Source organism: Ornithodoros turicata, chromosome 1 (genome assembly GCF_037126465.1).
Source record: "Ornithodoros turicata isolate Travis chromosome 1, ASM3712646v1, whole genome shotgun sequence".
Lineage (NCBI taxonomy): Eukaryota > Metazoa > Arthropoda > Arachnida > Ixodida > Argasidae > Ornithodoros > Ornithodoros turicata.
In genome coordinates this window covers 131,650,306-131,666,896 of record NC_088201.1, presented here as the reverse complement: position 1 = coordinate 131,666,896, position 16,591 = coordinate 131,650,306, and positions in this window count along the sequence as shown.

Here is a 16,591-nt window from a genome sequence, read left to right as displayed (position 1 = left end):
GTTTTTGGAAGGCGCTTTAGGACAAATGTTTCCATAAGCGATTGTCACTTTTCAGCTGACGTAAAAAAGTAACGTAGCTGCTCGTTTTATATTGTCCTTTCTTTATTTCGAACACGACTGCGGCGGCGCCACAAGCAATCCACTGTTCGACACATTTTGCGCTCCTACTTTTCCCTCTAGATCGGAAATATGAGAGCTTCGTTCTTGCACGTGGTTTTTGGAAGGCGCTTTAGGACAAATGTTTCCATGCGCGATTGTCGCTGATCAGCTGACGTAAAAAAACATAACGTAGCTGCCCGTGTTATAGTGTCCTTTCTTTATTCCGAACGCGACTGCGGCGGCACACAAGCCATCCACTATTCGACACATTGCGCCCTCCTGTTTTTCCGTCTAGATCGGAAATATGAGAGTTTCGTTCTCGCACGTGGTTTTTGGAAGGCGGTTTAGGACAAATGTTCCCATGCGCGATTGTCGCTTTTCAACTGACGTAAAAAATAATGTAGCTGCTCATGTCATATTCTCATTTCTTTATTCTGAACACAACTGCGGTGGCGCCACAAGAAACCCACTGTTCGACACATTTTGCCCTCCTGTTTTGTCCTCTAGACCGGAAATGTGAGAGTTTCGTTCTTGCACGTGGTTTTTTGGAATGCGCTTTCGGACAAATGTTTCCATGCGCGATTGTGTCTTTTCAGCTAACCTAAACAAGTAACGTAGCTGCTCGGGTTATATTGTCCTTTCTTTATTCCGAACACGACTGCGGCGGCGCCACAAGCAACCCACTATTCGACACATTACGCCATCCTGCTTTTCCCTCTAGATCGGAAATATGAAAGTTTCATTCTTGCACGTGGTTTTTGGAAGGCGCTTTAAGACAAATGTTTCCATGCGCGATTGTCGCTTTTCAGCTGCCGTAAAAAAATAACGAAGCTGCTCGTTTTATATTGTTCTTCTTTATTCCAAACACGACTGCGGCGGCGCCACAAGCAACCAACTGTTCGACACGTTTCGCGCTCCTGCCTTTCCCTCTAGATCGGAATGAAAGTTTCGTTCTCGCACGTGGTTTTTGGAAGGCGGTTTAGGACAAATGTTTCCATGCGGGATTGTCGCTTTTCAACTGACGTTAAAAATAACAAAATAACGTAGCTGCTCGTGTCATATTGTCTTTTCTTTATTCTGAACACGACTGCGGTGGCGCCACAAGAAATCCACTATTCGACACATTTTGCCCTCCTGTTTTTCCGTCTAGATCGGAAAGATGAGAGTTTCGTCCTCGCACGTGGTTTTTGGAAGGCGCTTTAGGACAAATGTTTCCATGCGGGATTGTCGCTTTTCAGCTGACGTAAAAAATAACGTAGCTGCTCGTGTCATATTGTCGTTTCTTTATTCCGAACACGACTGCGACGGCGCCACAGGCAACCCACTGTTCGACACGTTTCGCGCTCCTGCTTTTCCCTCTAGATCGGAAATATGAAAGCTTCGTTCTTGCACGTTGTTTTTTGAAGGCGATTTAGGACAAATGTTTCCATGCGCGATTATCGCTTTTCAGCTGACGTAAAAAATAACGTCGCTGCTCGTTTTATATTGTCCTTTCTTTATGACGAACGCGACTGCGGTGGCGCCACAAGCAACCCACTATTCGACACATTACGCCATCCTGCTTTTCCCTCTAGATCGGAAATATGAGAGCTTCGTTCTCGCACGTGGTTTTTGGAAGGCGCTTTAGGACAAATGTTTCCATGCGCGATTGTCGCTTTTCAGCTGACGTAAAAAAACAACGTAGCTGCTCGTGTCATATTCTCATTTCTTTATTCTGAACACGACTGCGGTGGCGCCACAAGAAACCCACTGTTCGACACATTTTGCCCTCCTGTTTTGTCCTCTACACCGGAAATGTGAGAGTTTCGTTCTTGCACGTGGTTTTTTGGAAAGCGCTTTCGGACAAATGTTTCCATGCGCGATTGTGACTTTTCAGCTAGCATAAACAAATAACGTAGCTGCTCGGGTTATATTGTCCTTTCTTTATTCCGAACACGACTGCGGCAGCGCCACAAGCAACCCACTATTCGACACATTACGCCATCCTGCTTTTCCCTCTAGATCGGAAATATGAAAGTTTCGTTCTTGCACGTGGTTTTTGGAAGGCGCTTTAAGGCGGAATCACCCCAATGTAATCTCTATGGGTATCACGGTGTCCGGTTCATCTCGCAAACCACGGCTCTTGGGTAGCCAAACTCTGGGCACAAAATAATGGAAGAGACCTTGTAGGTATTGACACCTTTTTAATTCATCTTCTGCACACGGTTGAATTTATACATTTTTTTGCTTCCTTGGAAAGCAAATACATTGGGCCCTATGGGACTACACTGTTAGAAAAATTTATACATTTTGGGGTATAAACGGCTTGTCCCAGGGCGCATACCTTTTGAGGTATAAACGCTATACCTTCCTCAAGGTATACTATCTTTATACCTCCCTGAAGGTATATTATTTGCACCTCAGGGTATAGAGATATACCTCCTTGAGGGTATATGTTGAAGACCTTGTGGGTATAATTGAAGAAAACGCTAATATTCTATGTGTTTCAGCGTCATATCGGAGTGGCGGCTTCCCAGCGCAGCTTTCCACAAATATTGAAAAGAAAAGGACAAAAAGAACGATAAGAAAAAAAAAGAGAGAATACCTGGAGACTCTCGCGCACAAACTCACAAAGCATGGACGTGAATCGGAGAGGAAAGAAATTAAGTAACAATTAGGATTAAATTGGAAACCAAGAAGCAACACCAACAAATATTAGGAAAATATTTCCAGGAGCTGTTAGCATTTGCTGGAGAACAGATACATATATTGTGAGGAAGAATCATCGTCACGTTCATGATCATCGTCTACGTAATTCCTCGCGCTTGCTCGAATCCCGTGCCCAGACATTAAAGTCTCCACACATCAGTCTTTCGTCTCGTCTTCAGCCTAAGGTGGAGATGCGACTTCACGATCTCCGGACCTCACCAATTTACTGTCGCAGTTTTCTGCCTTTGCTCTGGAGCTACGCTCAGGACGGTCCCTTTCGTCCATGGCTTCCCCCAACATAGCCACCGGCGACGCCCCTTCAACCCAGGCCGGCCCTCCTCAAGCCCCCGCAGCTCGTCAGCGGGACCCGCCCATATTTTCTGGCACAGGTTCTCCCGATATTGACGACTGGTTGGCTGCGTACGAACGGGTGAGCAAATTTAATGCTTGGGACGACACCTCCAAACTCAACAACGTAGCGTTCTACCTGACGGACCTTGCCAAGACCTGGTTCGTCAATCATGAAACCGAAATTGGCTCATGGTCTGTATTTCGCTCTCGTGCTGTTGACCTCTTCGGACGACCAGCGCTCCGAAAATCCGACGCCGAACGAAAGTTGTCCCAGAGGATTCAGTTGGTGGATGAAACGTTCACGTCGTACATTGAGGATGTTCTTTGTTTGTGCAACCGTGCAGATACGACCATGTCAGAAGCGATGAAGATAAAACATATCATGAAAGGTATTGCACCTGATGCGTTTCACCTGCTCGTGTTTAGAGCGCCTTCTACTGTCGAGGACATTGTTGCCGTATGTCAACAACTGCAAGAGGCGAAAAATCTCAGAGTTTCTTCCCCATCGCTACCATTTACTCCGGCCATTCCTCTCGATACTTCACATCCTGATGCCCTTCGTGCACTCGTTCGACAGGTCGTGAGGGAAGAAATCGCACTACTGAGCTCAACGTGTCAATGAGGTGGACCAAATGCTCTCGAAAGGTACCGTTCAACCTTCGTCAAGCCCATGGGCATCTCCAGTCGTGTTAGTAACAAAAAAGGACGGTAGTATCCGGTTTTCCGGTAGTTTCCGGTAATATCCGGAAAGATGTCTACCCGATGCCTCGGATCGATGACGCCCTCGATACACTTCGCGGTGCGAGCCACTTTTCGTCCCTCGACTTGAGATCAGGCTACTGGCAAATCCCAATGGCAGAGACGGACAAAGAAAAGACAGCTTTCGCCACTCCTGACGGTCTGTTTGAATTCAACGTAATGCCTTTTGGATTGTGCAATGCGCCAGCTACTTTTGAACGAATGATGGACTCTGTCCTCCGTGGCCTTCGCTGGAAAACATGCCTATGCTACCTTGACGACATTGTCGTCTTTGCACCTAATTTCTCCGAGCACGTCAAGCGCCTGGGTGACATCTTTCATTGCCTCGCCAAGGCCGGCCTCCAGCTTAACAGCAAAAAATGCAAGTTCGGATTCACCCAAATAAAAGATTTGGGCCATGTTGTCTCCAGAGAAGGCATTGCGCCAGACCCTGAGAAAATCAAGGCTGTGTCATCGTTTCCTCAACCAACCACAGTCAAGGAACTGCGCAGCTTCATTGGCCTTTGCTCTTACTTTCGTCGATTCATCAGAAGTTTCGCAGACATCGCTGCCCCCCTCACGTGCCTCCTCAAGGAGAACACCAAATTTTCGTGGTCCTCAGAACATGCGGCTGCCTTCTCGCGCCTGAAAGCAGCTCTGACGTCAGCACCTATCCTTGCACACTTTGACCCGTCCGCCTTAACCGAGCTGCACACTGATGCAAGTGGCGTGGGCATCGGGGCTGTACTTGCTCAACGATTTCCTGACGATCCCATGGAATGCGCCGTCGCGTTTGCTAGTCGAACGCTTTCGGCTCCTGAGAAGAACTACTCAACAACGGAAAAGGAGTGTCTCGCACTCGTATGGGCCGTTAAGAAATTTCGCCCCTACCTCTACGGGCGTCCGTTCGTCATTATCACGGATCACCACGCATTGTGTTGGCTCACCACTCTCAAAGACCCATCTGGCCGATTAGGCCGCTGGGTGCTAAGCCTCCAACAGTTCGATTACACCATTAAGTACAAGTCTGGCCGTAAACATCGTGACGCCGATGCGCTATCGCGCTGCCCCTTACCAAACTCGCCGCCCACCGCACAAGCCGCCGATATGTCGATCAGTGCTCTCACTTTGCCTCCCGTTGATCTCCCGTCCCTCCAAGCACTCCAGCTCAGTGACCCCGATTTTTCGGCCATTATTCGTCACCTCAATGGCTCGCTGCCTTCCTCAGTCCGGAAATTCCAGCGCAAATGCAAAAATTTCGCTCTGTTAGATGCTGCCCTCTGCAAGCGCAACTACGACCCCGAAGGCCAGCGATTCCTTCTCGCCGTAGCACGCAACCTCCGCCATGAAGTCCTTAGCAGCCTACATGATGACGTTACTGCCGGCCACTTAGGCTTCTACAAGACTTACGACCGCGTCCGCAAGCGCTACTTCTGGCCAAGGTTATACTCTTCCGTCTACAAATATGTTTCGTCCTGCCTCTCCTGTCAGCGACGAAAACCATCCCCACCTTCTGCCGGCCTGCTACAACCCTTGTCACCACCACATGCCCCCTTCGACCGCGTCGGCATTGATTTACTTGGCCCCTTTCCCGTCTCTCCTACCGGCAACAAATGGGTTGTCGTTGCCATTGATCACCTTACTCGCTACGTCGAGACGGCACCCCTTCGGAGTGGTTCCTCAGAAGAAATCGCCCACTTCTTCATACATAGCTTGCTCCTTCGCCACGGTGCTCCTCGTGTGCACTAAGCGATCGCGGTCGCCCGTTCCTCGCCCGGCTTCTCCAAGACGTTCTCCAAGCGTGTGCAGTTGTTCACCGTCCAACATCTGCATACCACCCACAAACCAACGGCCTGACAAAGCGCTTGAATCACACTTTGGGTGACATGTTGTCGCTCTACGTTTCGTCTGACCATACCAATTGGGACAGCCTGTTACCTTACCTGACATTCGCCTACAACACAGCTGTTCAGTCGACCACCAACTTTAGTCCATTCCGCTTAATCTTAGGCCGCGATCCCATCTGCAACATTGATACCGTCTTCCCATACTATTCGTCCACCGGACACAATATCACGTTGGCCGAGGCTACCTCACGGACAGAGGAATGCCGTCAGCTCGCACGCTGTCGCACCTTTGAGCAGCAATCGGCCGCTAAGCTGCGTTACGATGAGCGCCACCGCCACGTCCACTACAACAGTGGTGACCTAGTCTGGCTGTGGGTTCCCATACGTAAACCTGGTCTTTGCGAGAAGCTCATCTGCAGATATCTTGGGCCTTACCGCGTCCTCGCCAAGAACTCCGATGTGAATTCCGCCGTCGAGCCCGTTAATCCTCCTTCCGACCGCCGTTGCCGTTCCCGAGAAAATGCGCACGTGTCTCGTCTGAAGCCTTACAAGGACCCTTCTGCATCCCCTTCAGCCAGGATGGCTTCATCTTCGGCAGGGGAAAGATGTGAGGAAGAATCATCGTCACGTTCATGATCATCGTCTACGTAATTCCCCGGGCTTGCTCGAATCCCAGCACAGGCGGCGAATGCACAGGCGGCAAGCCTCACCGCCCGCAGCACATCGTTCCCATCGCGGCTTCTCCCGCACCTGTTTTTTCCTCTTTCTCTTTCCTTTTTTTTAAGGAGTAGCAAGCCGGCACTTGCCTGGCTGACATCTCCTTTGTGTGAATAAACATATACCCCCCCCGTGCCCAGACAAAGTCTCCACACATCTGTCTTTCCTCTCGTCTTCAGCCTAACAATATACAACACACCGCGGCTACACATGGTGGAGACCATCCTTCGCCCGGGAAGCAACTTATTTCGGGATCAAAGAATTGGATTCCAGATGTCACTACCCAATATAATTAGGATGCTAGTGTATTACTTACTATGTTTTTAAATCAACTTATTGTTTAACTGAGATGATATAGTCGCCGTCACAAATTAATGTGGGCCCAGATGTTGCGGAAGAAAAGGTATACAAAACGCTGAAGGTATAATCGTAACATAGTACTTTTTTTATACCCTCAGCTGCCGCGGAAGGTATTCAGATATATATACCTTACACATGGTTTAAACAGGGTATAGACAATGGTGATGAGGTATAAAAGTCGTACTCTAGATCTTATTTATACCTTTTTTATACCTTTTCTTCTAACAGTGTAGCATGAAAACGGTCGGTATAACGTCGGTGAAGAAAATTTTCCTTTTCAGAATGGTGTCCAGCAGTGCAAATGTTGATTCTGATCACCATTCAATTGAAGTTTCCTGTCAAGGCACTCAAGTTTCCGCGGTGAAGTGGACATAACTTTGGCTGTTTCTCGTCTGCTCGCCGGGGCTGCACTGTACTGCCACCACATCCAGCTTCCGCTTTGGGAGAGGGACCTCGGCTTTCGCACCTGGCTGGGAGAGGGGACGGGAGCAGGTGCGCGAGCAGGGCAAACTGTCCGATAATCAAACGACATTACAAATTCCGACTTTGTTTTTCTTGGAAAACATATCCTCTATGTCACTCAAGGGCTCGTGACTGAAAGAGTTAGTTGAACCTTTGGCTCACGAAACGTATTAGGGATGGTATAGTGTCTCAACTAAATAAAAAAGCTGCCGTTGTTGGTGCTAGCAAGTTTTACTCTTAAGGAAGTTCCCCAGTTGCGTACGATCCGCCTATCCACAAATGACTAGGTCAAGAAAACGTCCATCAAAGGCAAGGAAGCGAACGAAAAGAGCAAGGAGCATTGCCACAGCTCGCAAGAGGATGCGGCTTGTTGCCACATCATTGGCGGAAAACTCTGACAGGTAGGCGTCGCATGACATAATTTATAGCTGTCCAATCCCTAAAGTGGAAACATCCCCAAAAGAGTGCAAAACTTGTTCGTAAGTAAAGCACGAGATGCACCGCAAAAAACAAAACAAAAAAACTATAAAATAAAATAAAAGTTCACTTCGTTTTTCCTTTTTAGCTTGGAAAGTGAGTAATGACCAGATGCAGCATTTGCGCTTGCAGCGCGTTGTTGCTGACCCACGTTGGGTATACTATTCCTTACTTTATTATAGGAAACGCGTGAGCGTCACCTACTCTCACATACGCTTACAGGTCTTTGTTTGTAATTTCACCTCTAGGGATCAGTCCTGTGCATTTGATGCGGACGTGATGGACACTGAAGCACAATGGGTGTCTACCCCAAAACGTCCAAACACGGGAAAGCCACAGGAATGTACTTTCATGCCACATCACGTCTGCGATAACAACGACGCCGGCAGTGATAACCGGCAGCAGTCGCAGAGAAGTGATCTGGAACTACCAGCATCCGCGCCGAGTGTTCACGGCAGATCGGGAAACGACGACAACCGGCACCCGCCTCGTACGGCATCGTTGTCCGCAACCTCTGCGTGCAACTTTCCAGAAACCCCTGTCAACACAAGCCAGTCGATGGTGTCAGAAACCGCAGATGGTGAACGAGCCACCCTAGTCATCAACTTTCAACAAGTGATTGAGGAATACGGAAAAGCTGCTGTTGCTCATTCACAAGAATGCGTGTTTTGTGGCCAGCTTCGGTTCTACAAAGAAGTTAGAGTGGGGCTGAGTGTCACATTGGAATATCGCTGCACCAAATCTCTGCTCCTTTAGCCATTTTGTGCGCACACAACCTCCACTGGATTCGAAAAAACAGCATCAATGCTAATATTGTTCGAGGATGTCTCGCGGTCGGAATTGGGTTCACTCAAGCCCGAGAACTTACAGCGTCAGTTGGCCTTCCCTTCCTTTCTTACAAATTGTATCAGAAGTGCGAGGACAAAGTTGGCGAGAGTTTGCACGCTGCAACGCTGGACTCTATGAAGGCTGCCGCTCAAGAGGAAATCGAATTGGCGAAGCAACGTAAAGAATGTCCTGATCCTGACGGCTTTTGGCAGATTCCGGTCGTAGTGGACGGAGGATGGAGTAAGAGGTCTTTTGGGCACAGCTACAATGCAAACAGCGGTGTCGCGGTTATCGTCGGCAAATATTCACGAAAGATACTGTACATTGGCGTCAGGAACAAGTATCGCACTCTTTGTCAACGTGCGGAGGCTGAAGGGAAAGATCCTTTTCCACACACCTGTGCACGCAACTGGGCTTCATCTTCGACCTCAATGGAGCGCGACATTATCGTTCAGGGTTTCCAAGAAAGTGAACGAATGTACGGAATCAGATATACGACACTAATTGGCGATGGAGATAGCAGCGTTTTCGTTGCTGTTCAAACACAAGTTTCATACGGTCGATTGGTAAAGAAAGTTGAATGCGTGAATCACCTGGTCAAAAATTACACTAAAAGACTGTACATCGTTGCAAAAGACACCAAAGCATTCACATCACCAGGTGGAAGGGAAGCCAGGAAGATTTTGTCGTCAGCGAATATCCGAATCCTAAAGGGTCTCGCGAGGTCCACGGTTAGACGACATGCCCAAAACACCCACGCTGTGACGCCTGAAGCGATACGGAGGCTACGTCACCAACTGAAAAACGGCCCGTATCATGCTTTCGGCATCTACAGCGGCTGTCCCACTGAGCATTGTCCCATCAGGACAGGTGATGCAGTTGAACACGAACGACAGACCAAAAAGGGCAGGCTTCTAATACGATCCGGCATGATGGTTGAAATTCAAAAGGCCATTGATATACTCGCTGGCACGAGTGATATGCTCCTTCTGGACGCAACAAGCAATGCGGCTGAGACATACATGAGCATGGTTGCTCGTACAGTAGGCGGAAAGCGTGTGGACTTTGCGAAAGGCAGGGGGTATGGAAATAGGTGTCGCCTTGCAGTCATCGCATACAACATGAGAGGCGCAAAGTGGCACGCATTCTACCTGCAGAAGTCATCCGGGAAGAGGCCGACGTCTTCGTTGATCAAGATAATAGAAGAAAGAAAGAGACGAGACGAACGCAAGGCACGCAGAAAAGCGGTGCGTCATGACAATCCCTGCAGGATGCCAAAATTTGCAACCGCCGCCGGAGACAAGGACTATGGGCCAGATTCACAAAGGCCGGACCTCGAGAACACCATCTTTCTGCAGAAAACTAAAGAGCTAGCTGACACAATAAGACTTACAGCCCACGAAGCGAACACCCTCCAGGAATCTACGCTGGAACAAAGTCAGTGCTCACTTTGGCGTGCAGAAAGAAAGCAGAGGATACCTTCCACCTCGATTTACAGCATATTTCGGCCGCATCGAGCGACTTTCAACTACTCGTCAATTGTGGAGCAGATATTGTATCCCAGGTCATTCCAGAGCAGGGATTGCCAATACGGTATGGACCACGAGAATGAGGCAGCTTCGGTATTCCAAGCCAGAAATCCAGCCTGTGTGGTGAAGCGCTGTGGTCTTTTTGTGAATCCTGACACGCCGTACGTGGCCACGAGCCCCGATCGCCTTATTGATATATGGCATCCTTGAGATCAAATGCCCTGCAAGCGCTCAAAACTACCCGTCCATCGTGGAAACTGCTAAAAGACATGCCATTGGCGTCAAAGTTTCCAAAGAAGGTTCACTGTACCTGCCGCGATCAAATCCAAGCGCAATTAAATATAACTAAGAGAAGTTAATGCAAGCTTGGGATCTGGTCACCCACGGACATGCAGGTACTTACAATAAGAAAAGACCCATCGTTGTGGGAATGCCTGTTGCCCCAGCTCAAAAAGTTCTACCTACATTACCTGATGCCAGAAATAATCGATCCCCGTGTAACAAGGCATATGAAATTGAGAGAAGATGTTGTGGAAATGAGTGACCTTCAGGACCTGCTGTAGCTGTTGTCCACGTTTGTCCTTACTACTCCGTCGCAGGTTGTAAGGTGATGGCATACCGAACTACGGAATGTACGAAGCAGGATTTCATTATTTGAACAATGCACTGTATGGCCATATGCACTGCAAGAGTGACAGCCTTGACTCTGCTTGGCTTGGATGTAACATGTGTTTAGCAAGACACAGCTGATCCACGTCCAAGTCAGCGTGTCGAGAACAATTTCTTTGCAATATTTCTTGCATGGCAGTAGACAATGATAACTGCGTGACATTTTATATGCAATCCGCCACTAAGCTGTGTTTTTTTGACTTTTTTTAATGATCATTTTGGTTGCCGGAGCATGACAGGTATTGTGTATGTGTGTGCGCAGATAATTTCGAAACAGTTCACAAAACAGAAGAAAGCAAATGTTAGAAAATGTTGGCTACTTAGTTGATCGTTAGAAGCCTTGGCTACCTTGGCCTCGTCTGATGCCGAGTAATCAGAAAAGAAAAAAAGAGAAAATGGGGCGCTCCTTACTGCAATCCGCTTCACTTATCGGTGGTGGTGGGCAAGATGATCGCTTAGACATTGTAGCGTGGTGAGAAATCATGCGCAGTAAACAGTGGGACTCGCGAACGTCTCATCTCCGCAATTTGATAAAGGAGAATAATCAGGTGTAGTCGCTCGCCCTTTAATTTGAGGAAAGAAAAATACAAGAAAGAAAAATTACAACAGGTTACGATGAATACACTTATATTTCGACAGCTTTTATTTTCGGCATCATACACAAGTGCATTACGCCACACATTTCGAAGCAGTGGGTAGGGTTCCTTAAAAGCCATTATGGCTGCCGCCTGTCGCGCAATTAATATGTTCGAACGAAAGAAAAATAAGTCATCGGAAGGACAGGTATGGTGAACTATAGTTCACCATAGTACAGGTCATGGTAAGCTAGTACAGCCATTGTGTCGTAACGACGGAAGAAAAAGACCGTGTAGGGTTTTGTCAACATGTAGAATGCAAACTCTCTGAATCACTCTTCCAAAGCGATTTTCTGATATAAACAGGTAAATGGCGCACATTCCAAAGAGTAATAGCAATAATATAGTAATAATAGTAATAATATATGTCTTTTCGTGTACACAATTTCCTTTACAAGGTGTTTACTATTGATCTCTTTCTTCTCTACACCCTGAAGCCATACAGCAGCCAGCGGGCTCCTCGTGCCGTCAGTACCCACAGTCAGACAACGTATAGACAGAGGAGGCACAGTAAGCCGGTTTCGCCGCCGCGAAAATAGTGTCGCTGCTGGCATTTCCCGCCAAATTCCGGCTATTTACTTTCCATTGGCTCCGGTCCCCCACGTGACCTTTCTCGATCATGATTGGCTGAGGCTCATTTAACCGGTGGATTCGCCCGCGTTCGTTTCTCCGAGGCGCCGACCGGTCTGACCGTTGTGTAGCTCGCGTCTACGTATGTGAGCAGGCGGTGATTTCGTTTCGAAGATCTTCGAGCCATGGACGAACGCCTGAATGAAAGGTAAGCAGACAAACGTATGATGCATGTCAGTGATCAGACGTCTAATACTGTCGCCTAACTGTGTGCATGGAGGTACGCCTTGCCCCGTATTACATCACTTTCTGCCGGTTATCAGTCATGATCTGGTTGATGATTGTGCGTGGCGTTACTTGTTGCGTTTTGTTCCGCTATTTGAATGTGTCTGATGTTTAATACACTGGTGTGCATGAAAAGGAAAACAGCGTGCATCGCGTACGCAGTGCTCCTCCAATTTTGACATTAGTCGACATTAGGCGCGTAACGCTGGCACGTCTTACAGAGCGTATTCAGCCAATTAACGTTGCCTGTGCTCGGGTTTACCATATTATTAACAGGTTCCCTTGTTGTTGTTTTTTGTTTTTCATTCAGACACCGACAGCTGTTCGTGGCCCCCGTCCCCAGAAAATTCGACAGTTGTGCTGGGATGAAGCGGATGGCTTCTGCGACTCATCCCGTGCTATATATATATATGTATAATAATATCTACTTTCTCCAAACCGAATAGGTTCCTTAAGGATTGTATAATATGATAGTCACGCTTTCTGTTGCTCGGCACTATTTATTCTGCAGTATTCTGTAATAATCGTGTAGATTTACTTGCATTCAAATGTTGCTTCTTGTGTATATGTTTACCGTGTCAATAAATTTGTACATGTGAAATCCTTGGTCTTCTGGATTTTCATTTTCTGCTTCCCGATAATATTAGCAGATGGCCTGGCGAAGCGCTCGGAACAGGGGGGGGGAGAGAAGATGAGTGAGAGGGTGTGGAGAGGGCACGCAGCGCACATGCGCAGTACGATCAGCCAGCGCGCGCTTTTTGGCGCCGTTTTCCGGCTATTTTGTCGTGATTCGTTACGGATGATCACGTGGTCAAGGGGGGCGGTGGTTTTCGTGGCGAAACTGTGGAAGCTACAGCTGCACTCCACTGGTATAGACACGCAAACGCGCGTGCATTCGTCATTTCCGATTTTGGTCCAGAAATATCACGTGGCTCAACAGTGCGTGGCGCCATCCATCGCGAGGAGATGACATGAGCGGGTTGGGTGATTCGATGAATGTTTCCATGCGCGATTGTCGCTTTTCAGCTGCCGTAAAAAAATAACGTAGCTGCTCGTTTTATATTGTTCTTTCTTTATTCCGAACACGACTGCGGCGGCGCCACAAGCAACCCGCGGTTCGACACGTTTCGCGCTCATGCCTTTCCCTCTAGATCGGAATGAAAGTTTCGTTCTCGCACGTGGTTTTTGGAAGGCGGTTTAGGACAAGTGTTTCCATGCGCGATTGTCGCTTTTCAACTGACGTAAAAAAATAACGTAGCTGCTCGTGTCATATTGCCATTTCTTTATTCTGAACACGACTGCGGTGGCGCCACAAGAAATCCACTATTCGACACATTTTGCCCTCCTGTTTGTTCCTCTAGACCGGAAATATGAGAGTTTCGTTCCTGCACGTGGTTTTTGGAATGCGCTTTCGGACAAATATTTTCATGCGCGATTATGTCTTTTCAGCTAACGTAAACAAATAACGTAGCTGCTCGGGTTATTTTGTACTTTCTTTATTCCGAACACGACTGCAGCGGCGCCACAAGCAACCCACTACCCGACACATTACGCCATCCTGCTTTTCCTTGAGCTTGAGGCAGTTTTGTGTTGTCCTCTTCGTATTGTGTGTTCCTCAAACTCAAGGAAACGTTACCTCTTTTCACAGGATTATAGCATGAACGAAGAAACAGCAGAATGGGAGCAAAGAAAAGACAGACTGATAACACTCCAGCATGGGGAGCAAATAGGGCTGCCACTTTTCACCGTGAAATATACCAGCCACATGAAAGAGTAAGGTCAAAAGGAAAGGGTGAGGGAAAGGAAAATTGTGGGAGGAGAGGACGCACATCGAGATTAGAGAGTACCTAGCTGCGTTTGTTTTACCTGCACCTCCTGAACTATTTCAAGGGCAACACTGTCGCATTCTACTCGCACCGCACCTGCACATCCCCTGCTGACTGAATTCTGCACTAGTTCTCGATTTTCTTGCACGACTTATCGCAGTCGCGCAACAGAAGGGTGCAGAGGAGCAGACGACATGATTGCGGAGAGCACTTCGTTAGTAGCCTGGCCCAGTGTTGTCGGATAACGGCGAGTGTTTCGTTCAAGAAGGGGGGTATTTACTTGTGGCATCAAGCAAGGTTTTATGTTAGCTTCTTTTCAAATACCTATCACGCTTCTTGTTTGCATAGTTAATGCAGAAGTAAACCATAAATACATGTGCTCGTCACCTAGCTATTTCATACCCGTTCATCTCAATCTGTTTCACAAAACTGGTTTTGTCTCAAAAGCTAGAATGATGTGATCTGGATGAACAACATAGAACAACATTGCGGAAACGCGATCACTAGTACTTAATTCAGCAGTTGTCTATTCAAAGCAGAACATTCTATGTCCGGAAACAATTATTCAGGAGTTATTGTGAGCATGTGCGCTGTAAAATGACCGCTATAAAGAACAGGAAGCTCACAAATTCTGCTTACAAAGCACAAACTAATGGAAGAAAAATATATACAACACCGTCATGCTACTGCACACGAGAAAACACTCCTCTTAGGAGCCGGTGGTGTCGCATCAGTGCAGCTGTTTCAGAACTCGCATCGTACGTACTTAACAGCTGGTGCAGCACTTTTTTTTTCTTTCAAAAAGAATTAACCTAGTGCTAATAAAGGTCATTATAATTCGTGGGTTTACGTCGCGAGACAACCGTGATTCGGATAATGCACAAAAATAGTCATTACAAGTATACTGTCCTTGACTGTAATCTTGATGTTGGAAATTGCAACTTAAAGAGGAAACACTGCTATATGTAAGAAACACAAGAGTCAAAATCCAGATTGGATGGCCACTCACTTACAAAAACGCATCAGTGCAGGTGGAGAACTCATGGTGGGTGTACGTTCTAACCAGACTTCTAACTGGCTTCACACAACTGCCCATACTTTCCTCTCCACAAGAATGTAGCGAACGTCTTAACGAGAAGAAAACATTCTAGGGGACCATTGAACTGGTGTTTTGAGGAAGTAGCCGGGAGGACAAAATGTGGAACGCAGACATCAGTTGAATGACCGGTGCGGGTAAAGAAGACATCATCGGTTATCTACCTTGTGTCCACATTCCAGTTTCCTTATTGAGTGATTGAGGAATTGGACTTCCACTCCAAATTTCTTCGTACTCCTGTGGAAGTTTGAAGGAGAAGTATGGCAAAAGACTTCATGAGAGGGACATTAGGTGCAAATGCCAGTAAGAGGCTGCCTGTATTACCTATCATCCAGAGAACATCAGAAGAGCAACTAACTGGCCAGGCCAGTGAAATACCTGCTACATGCTGCTTTTCAATAACACATTTGGTTCTACTTATTTGAACAGTTAGATTTGTTGTGTTTCCTATTTCTGAAAATATGAGGCCAAAAGCAGAGATACCGTAATTGTGTCTCGACCACTTGCCAGAGAAATATAGAACTTCTCAGGTGCCATCTTGTTTAGTCATATGTCAACGCCACAATTCCTTGAAGTTCAACTTGGACTTCACTTGGCTTCCATTTCAGAATGCCTGTGGGACATTGTTGAAGTATGGCTGTCCCTGAAAAAGCCAGACAGCGGTGGCACATTTTCGATGACTGCCATACTTGAACAGTTCATGTTCCCAGGCAACTTGAGGCTTGTGTTGTGTTTGTATGTTCCAGCCTCAGCACAGGTACTTTCCATCATATGTGACATAGGTCCAGCTAACACATGTTTCTTTGCTGATGGCCTAAGAGAGGATTTGTGTATTGTATCTCCTCATATAGGAAGAGTACTCCTTCGGATCTGTATAACAGTTTCACCAAGGCGTTCCACTTTGGCAGCCCTCTTCGGACTCAGGAACAGTACTGTGCTCTAAATGTGGTCCCCTGGCTGTTGGCAGATGGTGCAGAATGCATCTTCTTGATTCCTCTCAACTGCTGTGTCTTTCCTGTCATCACCAAATTGGCTGTGTGTGACACTTGGAAGGGGTATATGCTCGTGCGTATAAAATATATTTTATTCCCATATATTCACTCCACTCCTGTTTGCATGGAAACACTGCACATCAAGCTCACAATCTGAACCCAGCTTTGCTCCCTGGGCAACATTGGAAGTTGATGTGCTCTGGATGGTGTAGCTTGTGGCATTCCTATTTTTACATGCGCTTTCAGACATATGTCGGCACAGTTCCCTTAGAAGTCGGCCCAGGACGCACATTCCCCCAGGGCGTGAGTCGTGACGTTGCCCACATACGTGAGGCCGACAACGGCAAGCCACCACACCACCACCACCACCACCACCACCACCACATGCGCTTGGTGCACTTTTTTCTTTTTTTAATATGAAA